Genomic DNA, 8,137 nt, shown 5'->3' with positions numbered 1-8,137 from the left:
CATTTTCATTTGTGTGATGCAATCCGTCTATTGCATGAAAAATGGAATGAGGCTTCTCTGGAAACTAATTCCATATGATTTAAATAGCAGTAGAGGGAACTGAATGACAGTGGCAGATTGGAAAGGGAGATAAAAAGGGCTGAATGCTCAGCTTCTGACTCATAGTAAATATGAGTGTTCCAGAGTGCCAAGACCACAAGAATGTGGTGATGGCTTCTAAATTAAGCATGATAGTTGCATAAGTGTTTTCAACAAAGGAACACACACATGCTGCAGCAGCATCATTGAGCACTGTCTCGTTAGGAAAAGACAGAAACAGCAATAAAGTGTGTGTGTGTGTGTGTGTGTGTGTGTGTGTGTGTGTGTGTGTGTGTGTGTGAGTTCTAAAGTTCTCTTACAAGATAGAACCAGCCAATGAGGTTTTGTCAAAGTACACATTCCAGGGCAGGTGAAGGACCTGCTTCAGGTAGCAGAATCAGTGGGATAGATGAAGGCAAGAAGTCATTTTTGAATGATGCCATGAGATTTATTTATTTTAATGTTGGCCCTTCCATTGTGGGGGGTGGGGATTTGGGCTCCTTTTCAGGCAGCAAAATGCCTTGCGCTGGCAGTGATACACCTGTGAAAATTCTAACACAAGAAGCAATTTTGCTGTGGCTTCTGGTGTGTATTAATTTGAGGATCCAATCTATTACTCAACCAATTTCTGGCCAGTGCAGCAATGCCAGTTGGGTGCTCTGATCAGGGTTTGAATTTGCTCATGAGCAACCTAGTAAGACAGGAAAGCAAAGCACAACCAGTGGTTAAAAACCATAGACTCAAAATTGTAAGTGAACTTAATCAATTGATTGATTGGTCTGTCATGCTTCATTTAAGGCATATTATTATCTTCATATAGAAAATTAGGAAATTTGAAGAAAATAAAACAACTTAAAGCAATGTAATGTAGCAATATAGTACCATGAGAAAATATAGCTTAAAATTGCATATGAATAGTATTATAATTGCATTGACAAAACACTAAATCATAATTTGTTATTTCCTATCCTATTTAAAGGTTTGGCCTCCTTTTAACTTTCTCTAATGGGCTCATCTAGTTGTGAATCAGGATTTCTAAGTTCCCTAGCATTTTAGAATATTGTTACCTATCCACCGTTGTGGGCCAGGATCCTGTGGCTTTCAGCTAGGAAAAGCCCATGAAACAGAGTTAGACAAGCAGCAATACTTAGGCTGCAATCTAATACACACTTACCTGGGAGCAAGTCCTACTGAATCCAATGGAGCTTACTTCTAAGTAGACATGTATTGGATTGCAGCCTTAGACATTTGCCTGCTAAGTCTCTGCCACCAATCTCAACATCATATTTAGCTACTTTACCTGGTTCTTCTAAAGATTACTGAGAAAATGTATGAGCAATACTTTGAACACACTAAATAAACTGTATACTTAACGTTATCATTAATGATGAGGAGAGCTCAAAGCCATGTGTTTTTACCTGCTATATATTTGGCAGGTTTTAAAGTAATCTTTTCCATCCTTGAAAATTGCTCAGCTGCTATGTGCCTTATAAACACATTTATTACTGTGAGTTATATTCAGCATAGCACTACGTAGTTCTGTCAGCAAAGGATTTCTGCTAATGCAAAGGAACTTCCTCCCCCCTGCGCACCCCCAATCTGTTCTAGGGGTTTCCCCGACCATCCAGAGCAGGGGGGGTTGGGGCATGCATAGGGAAAGAAAAGGGGAAAGTCCCATTGCACTAGCAGTAATCCTTGCACTGTAGGCACAGGCTAGCTGGATATCATCCTGTATTTATGTCACCTCTCTATCTGAAGGCACCCAAGGCAATATATAGCATTCACAAACAAGTTAATAATTAAATAATTAAAACTCTAGTAAAACACAATTCCTTCTCTGCATTATGAAAACAACAACACAGTGATACACCACTAACACAATAGCAATCTTAGTGCAAGCTAAGCATTAATATCTTGTCAAAACATTGGTTTGTTGATGAACAAGTTCATTGCTACTTTTATTTCCTTAAGTTATTTCCTTTTGCCCTGTCCGAACCCAGTGAAGTCAGATACAAACTCAGAGGTGTGCTTTTCTTTAGTAGATTTAATGGAAAGTTTCAGTTCAGAGCGCTTCATGAATCAGCTTACAGATTACACAGGATTCATCTTTATTACTAGGATGAACTAGGCATGACTACACTGCACTAAGATGCTGTCACAGCAAGTAGTCATGCCTCCTCACCGACCTTAAGGATGTGTGGGCACCTTACTTGCGTGGACTGAGTGTCACTGTGATGAGGGCACATGCAGATGAGTGCTCCTTCTCAGAGGGATAGTGAGAGCCTGTTGAGATTGCTGGCGCCACCTCCTATGAATCTGGGGAGAAGGCAGCTGGACCACCACATTGAGGTCCTCTCCAGCAAGAGGAGGGGGACTGTGTGGTGGCAACGGCAGAGCAGACAAAGAAAAGGGGCAAAAGGTAGGTGGAGAAACATCTTCCTGACTGGGACGGATGTCCTCACTGGTAACTGAATCTATAGGGGCAGATCTGTCACTAGCTAGAGCGCAGGAGTTTGCAGACTGCTGCAAACCTGAAGACGCATCACGGGCATTTCCTTCCCACTCAAAGTCTGATTCCTCCTCTTTGTTCTCGCCCCCCCCACGCCTTTTTTGCAGGGCTCATAAAACCTTTTAGCCTTCAGTTTTTAAAAAAGGTAGCAGAAACAACTGAAGCATGCTCAAGTTACAGAAGAATACAAGACAGCCCTGCTGCATCAGGCCAAAGGTCATCTAGTTCAGCACTCTGTTCTCACAGTAGCCAACTGAACCAAAAGTCTATTGGAAGCCCTCAAGCAAGCCCCGAGTGCAATAGCACTCTCTCCACTTGTGATGCCTAGCAACAAGTATACTTTCAAACTGGGGATAGAGGAAGGATGATTCTGGGACTGAGGGTTTGCTGCCAGGGGTTCAAGTGGGGGGGGAACTTGCTGCCTGTTGCCTCCACCCTCTAGCCCCTTCTGTACTTGTGTCACTCCTGCTGCTGCTGGTGATGGTGATAGTGTCTTCCCACACATAGCTAGAAAGATGTCAGTGGTGCCGTGGTAAGATGTTGCTGAACTCCATCTCCCTTGTCAGGGCTGATGGGAGTCATAGGAATATGTGGACGGCCACAGGTTAGCCACACCTGATGCAGGGGTTCAAGTTCAAGGCCCGAATTGGCCGATGTGGTCCTATCTGAGGCTGCATGCTTGATCTCAGTAGTTATTTCGATAAAGCTATGGGTAAATGGATAATTTCCTCCTCAATACAGTAGGCTGTATAGATTTATATAACAGTACAATTAATAAAGTGCAACATGCAGCAAAAGCAAATGCACTGCGTTTGGGAGCCTGTTTTCAAAACCTATTTCATGTCTTTCTATTAATTTCTGCTGACATTGGATTAGGTCCTTTGTTAGTATTATCCTTAATTCTAAGAGGTAGCATTATGCTTTGGAACAGTCTGTGCTGCTGTTGTAAAGGCCTTTGTATCATTACTGAAAAGAAGTGGAGGATTCAAAGCTAAAGCCTGTCATTTTGTATAAAACAAAGACATGATCCATCTGAGCATATTACAGAGAACACATTAAGGAGCTAAAGCTTACAGTACCACTGAATCATTGCAGAACTTCTAAAAGCTGTTAACACTTGAAGGACACTTGTTAATCTTCTATATATGCTTAACTCTGAAATGCATGATTCTATTCAAACATGACCCTATGGAGATATCATAAGGGCAAATTACACTTGGTACAAAAATGCATGGAGGATTGACTGAGGGCCCATTCACACCAAACACTTATTCCACTGTTATTCCATTTTAGACAGCAATGGCTTCCCCCAGAGAATCCTGGGAAGTGTAGTTTGTGAAGGGTGCTGCGAGTTATTAGGGGAGACCCCCTATTCCCCTCACAGAGCTCCAATTCCCAGAGTGGTTTAACAATCAGTCTTCTTTCTAGGGAACTCTGAAAATTTGTAGCTCTGTGAGGGGAATAGGGATCTCCTAACAACTCGCAGCACCCTTCACAAACTACACTTCCCAGGATTTTTTTTGGGGGGGGGAAGCCATTACTGTTTAAAGTGGAATAAATGTATGTGTGAATGTGTTCTTAGTCAAGGCACTGCCCTCTCAGCTTCAGCTCGGTAGGGATAACAGTCCTACCTTACTGGGTTCTTGTAAGGATTACTGAAATAATATATGTGACAGACTCTAAAAGTGCTAAATATAATTTCAGCATTGTGCTTTATTCTCCCATTAAATGGTTTGCAATGTTCCACTTTGACTAGTTAATGTCCATTATGATCTTGGCACTACTCTTTATATTAAAGAGATCGAGGTGAGCTTGTAGGGAAACACTGAATTTCTCCTCAGAGTATCATCCCTAGGGCTAACAGCCCAATTCTAAATTCTAGTGCTTTGCTGCCAGAGTACACAGGCTTGTGCTTGGGGGTTCTGGGTCTCAGGACAAAAATACAACTAGCCTCCATGCACCAAAATGAAGAGATTGTTAGCCACTGCAATATCTTTTGTTTGAAGGCAGGATGTAAATATTTTAAATAAAATAATAAAATCAGAACCTCTTCCCTGTCCCACTGTCAGCATAGTGTTACCCTAGTGTTTTCCTCTGGCTTTTCCCACTATTTAAGAAGTATCACCAAAGGCACTTGGCTAATATTTATTGGCTGGCACTAAGATGATTTGATACATTGGTTTGAACTAACTACCAACCAGTTGCAAATGCCACCTTCCTAGGGAAGTTTGCGGAGAGGGTTGTGGCAGTCCAGCTGCAGGTATTCTTGGATGACACAGATTATCTAGACGCATTCCAATCTGGGTTCAAGCCTGGCTATGTGACCAAGGTAGCCTTAGCCACCATGATGGATGACCTTCACCAGGAGCAGGACAAGGGGAATACAACCCTGCTCCTACTTCTTAATCTCTCTGTGGCTTTAGTACTATCAACCATTGTATCCTCCTGGATCACTCCGTGGGATGGGAATTGGGGGCACTGTGTTATGGTGCTTCTGGTCTTATCTACACAGCCAAGTTGAGAGAGTAGCATTGGGAGAGTGCTTTTCGGCCCCTTGCCAGTTTTAATGCTATGAGTTGTCTAGGTCCCTATTTTATCCCCAATCTATTTACATTAGGCCATTGGGAGCATTAATAATTAGTATACTGATGACATTCCGCTCTATTTCTCCATCACATCTGAATTGGAAGAGGCTGTGCCTGGATGCAGAGTATAGTTTACGCATCAGGACAATCAGATGCCATGGCACCCACATTTCTTTTAAAGCATTCCCTAGTTTCTCATGATCTACACAGTCAAAGGCTTTCCTGTAATCTATAAAGCATAGGGTGATTTTCTTCTGAAATTCATTTGTCCATTCCATTATCCAATGTATGTTTGCGATATGATCTCTGATGCCTCTTCGCTTTCTAAATCCAGCTTGGACGTTTGGCTTTTCTCGCTCCATGTATGGTAAGAGCCTTTGTTGTAGAATCTTGAGCATTACTTTACTTGCATGGGATATTAAGGCAATAGTTGGATAATTACTGCATTCTCTGGGATCCCCTTTCTTAGGAATTGGGATATATATTGAACACTTCCAGTATGTGGGCCATTGTTTAGTTTCCCATATTTCTTGACAAATTTTTGTCAGAATTTGGACAGATTCAGTCTCAGTAGCTTGTAGCAACTCTATTGGTATGCCATCTGTTCCTGGTGATTTGTTTCTTCCAAGTATTTTAAGAGCAGCTTTTACCTCACATTCTAAAATTTCTGGTTCTTCATCATATGGTTCCTCCTTGAATGAATCTGTCATCCTGTCATCTCTTTTATAGAGTTCTTCTGTGTATTGCTTCCATCTTCCTTTTATTTCATCTCAGTCAGTCAGTGTGTTCCACTGTTGATCAACATCCCTAGTCATGGTTTAAATTTCCCTTTCATTTCTCTAATCTTTTGGAACAGGGCTCTTGTTCTTCCCTTTTTTATTATCCTCTTCTATTTCTATACAAAACTATTGTAATAGTTCTCTTTGTACCTGCGTACTAGTCACTGTATTATGGCATTTAGGGTTCTGTGTTTCTGTCTCTTTTTGCTTTTGCTTTTCTTCTGTCTTTAATCATTTTAAGAGTTTCATCAGTCATCCATTGAGATCTTTCTCTCTTTTTAACTAGAGGTATTGTCTTTTTGCATTCTTCCCTGATAATGTCTTTGACTTCAATCCATAGTTCTTCTGGTTCTCTATCAACTCAGTTCAAAGCCTCAAATCTGTTCCTTATTTGATCTTTATATTCTTCTGGGATGTTATTTAAAATGTATTTTGGCATCATGATTGCTTTGTTCTTCTTCTTTAGCTTTACTCTGATTTTCTATATTACCAGTTCATGATCCGTACCACAGTCTGCTCCTGGTCTTGTTTTCACAGAAAGTATGGAACTTCTCCATCTTCTGCTACCAATTCAATTTGATTCTTATATTGACGATTTGGTGATGTCCACGTGTACATTCGTCTTTTCGGTTGCTGAAAAAATGTGTTTTCAAGAAACAAATGATTGGCTTCACATAATTCAATAAGTTTTTCTCCTGCTTCATTTCTATCTCCTAAACCCCATTTCCCCACAATTTCTAGTTCTTCTCTGCTCCCTGCTTTTGCATTCCAGTCCCCCATATCAGAGCATCCTGTTTTGGTGTGTGATCAACTTCCTCCTGTACTTCTGCGTAAAATCTCTCCAATTCCTTTTCTTATGTGTTTGCCATTGGAGCATAGGCTTGGATGATGGTTATGTTAATAGGTTTCCCATTAAATCTCATTGATATCACTCGCTCACACCTTGCATTATAGCTTCTAATTGCTTTTGCTACATCACTTCTCACTGTTAAAGAAACCCCATTTCTCCTTAATTTATCATTTCCTACATAAAATATTTTGTAGTTGCCTGACTGAAAACGTTCCATTCCCGTCCATTTTAATTCACTCACCCCAAGTATTGTAATATTGATACTTTCCATTTCTTGCTTGCCAATTTCCCTGGTTCGTGCTTCTCACATTCCATGTTCCTATTGTGTGTATGTCGTACAACTTGGGACTCTCCTTTTGCATCTGTGTGGTTCCATTCGACTTTGACCCAGTTGTGTCATTAGTCACAGCACTACTTGTACTTGTCCATTGTTCTTCCCCAGTAGTTCAGTGAGTGCCTTCTGACCTGGGGGTCTCATCTTCCAGCACTATCTCGTGTTGAATATGGGATAGTCTATTAATAGGGTGCCTTCTTGGTAAGAGGTATCCTTGGGTGCCTTCATGGTGAGAGGTATCCAGAGATAAACCATTGACTTCCTCTGAGAGTGGATGCATCTTAGTCTGGTGTCTCAGCTTTGACCATTGTGCTTTGGGCAACGCTGCTAGGAGTCTAGCCTCTTGGTTAATTCTGAGAAGCGTTCTAAGAGCAATGCAAAGGATGGTCCCTTGCCTGGGTCACTTGTCCAAAGGGGAAAAGGGAAAGAAAGTGATGGTGATTTTATGGACCTCTTTTCCTTTACTAAGGCCTCTAGTTCATGTAGACATGTGAAGGCCTGGGGGGGAGGGGGATGGAAACATTGAGTGGAAAAACCTATAATTTTTTTCTGTTCCCCCCCCCAAGTTTTTCCATTTTTTCAGGAGAAAAAAAGGAAAAAACAGGTTTTTTTTCTGTTCCCACCCCCCTCTAAGGTCATGCTTCTCAGTGGCCAAGTCCATGATGGCAAACTGTGCACAACAGGTGTTCCCAGACACCAGGGTCTTTTGGTGGGTGGACATGACTCCTCTCTGATGAGACTGCTTATTCCACCCATATAAGGGCCTAAGCATGCAAAGATGCCAGTTTGGGGCTCATCACCCCTAGGCAGCAAGTAAGAGGGCAGCTATTGCTTGCTACACACCTTGGCACCCTCTGCTGTCTTACCCTTACCCCTCTGCTCAGATGTTTCTTGGTTGTCCTTGACTCCTCTTCTGGTGTCTCCTCCTCCAGGCTAGCCATCTTGGTCTTATTCCATCTTGTTACTGCAACCCCACATGCCTTTTCCTATTTCAATCCACTT

The sequence above is a fragment of the Rhineura floridana genome, chromosome 6, assembly GCF_030035675.1.
Source record: "Rhineura floridana isolate rRhiFlo1 chromosome 6, rRhiFlo1.hap2, whole genome shotgun sequence".
NCBI classification, from domain to species: Eukaryota; Metazoa; Chordata; class Lepidosauria; order Squamata; family Rhineuridae; genus Rhineura; species Rhineura floridana.
The sequence above is the reverse complement of the archived record's forward strand: the minus strand, read 5'-3'. Positions refer to the sequence as shown.